Raw genomic sequence first — 1241 nt, forward strand, 5'->3', positions numbered from 1 at the left:
CCCCACGTCAACCCCAGCCGGGGCACCCCCTGCAGAGCCGAAAACCTGCCCGCGCTGGCTGCCCTCAGCAACCTCCAGGGGGAGTCTCTGACAGCTAATAATAAGGTTGTGCTTGCAATGCAGCCTGGGGGGCGGCTCTACACAGGGCAAGGGGATCTCTTTGCTTCCCAACAGGCAACTGGTAAACTGGCAGCAGCCGGACAACCGGTGGCACATGGACTGAGAGATCCCAGTGCCTAAATAATCCCAGTCTCCTCCCAAGCAGGGCAACCAGAGCATGCTGCCCTCCCCGCTGCCTGCATGTGCTGCCTGCACCCACACGCTCAGGCTGCCCACACGCTGCCTGCACCTGCACGCCCCAGCACCACTGCACCAGTGCTGTATGGATTTTGTGGTGATTTACACACTTCCTGGCCCATTCACCACCCGGCTCCCCATTCCCAGCTGGAGCAGGGAACCGCAACCTCCCGGCAGATTATTTGTAACCAGTATTGGAGAGGTGATGGTGGGAAGGACATTGGATGCAGCCCCATGGACAGGTGCAGTGTATGGCACCTCCTCACTGCACTGGTTAGTTTCTCATGGGGGGATTCCTCCCCAGCGGGTTTATTTCCTGAATGGAAACCGACCCCTTCCAAGCCCAGTGCTGCAATACCTGGAATGGGCATTTGGCTGTGGCTGGACCCACACAGAGCAAATAAACAGGGCCCAACGCGGTGATGTGTTGCTGGAGCGGGGTGGGAGCCGCTGTCAGTGTCCCGGGCATCCGGCCTGGAATCACCATGGAGCGTTGTGGACAGCAAAGCACAGTGAGCACTTGGAAGGCAGGGCTGGCTCTGCAGTGGGATGGGCTGGTGGAGAGGGGAATACTAGGGTTGTCTGGGAAAAATAAAGTGCTGAGTTGGGGAGCCTGGGCTGTTTGGGAGTTGGATGTCAGGGATTTTCTGGGAAATACAGAGCAAGTGTTGTCTTGGGGAGCCTGGGATGACCACAAGTTGAGTATTGTGGTTTTCCTGGGAAAAATAAAGCATCAAGCAGGGGAGCTGGGGCTGTCCAAGAGTTGAATATTGTGGTTTTCCTGGGAAAAGTCAAGCAGGGGAGCCGGGCCTGGCTAAGGGTTCAGTACTGGGTCTTTTCTGGAATAAAATAAGCATTTAGCTGTGGAGCCCGTGTCATCCGAGGCTTGGTTATCACCTCTTTCCGGGAATAAAAAGCAGCACGGGGGGTTGAGCCCGGCAGTG

Source organism: Nestor notabilis, unplaced genomic scaffold (genome assembly GCF_000696875.1).
Source record: "Nestor notabilis isolate BGI_N333 unplaced genomic scaffold, ASM69687v1 scaffold29299, whole genome shotgun sequence".
Lineage (NCBI taxonomy): Eukaryota > Metazoa > Chordata > Aves > Psittaciformes > Psittacidae > Nestor > Nestor notabilis.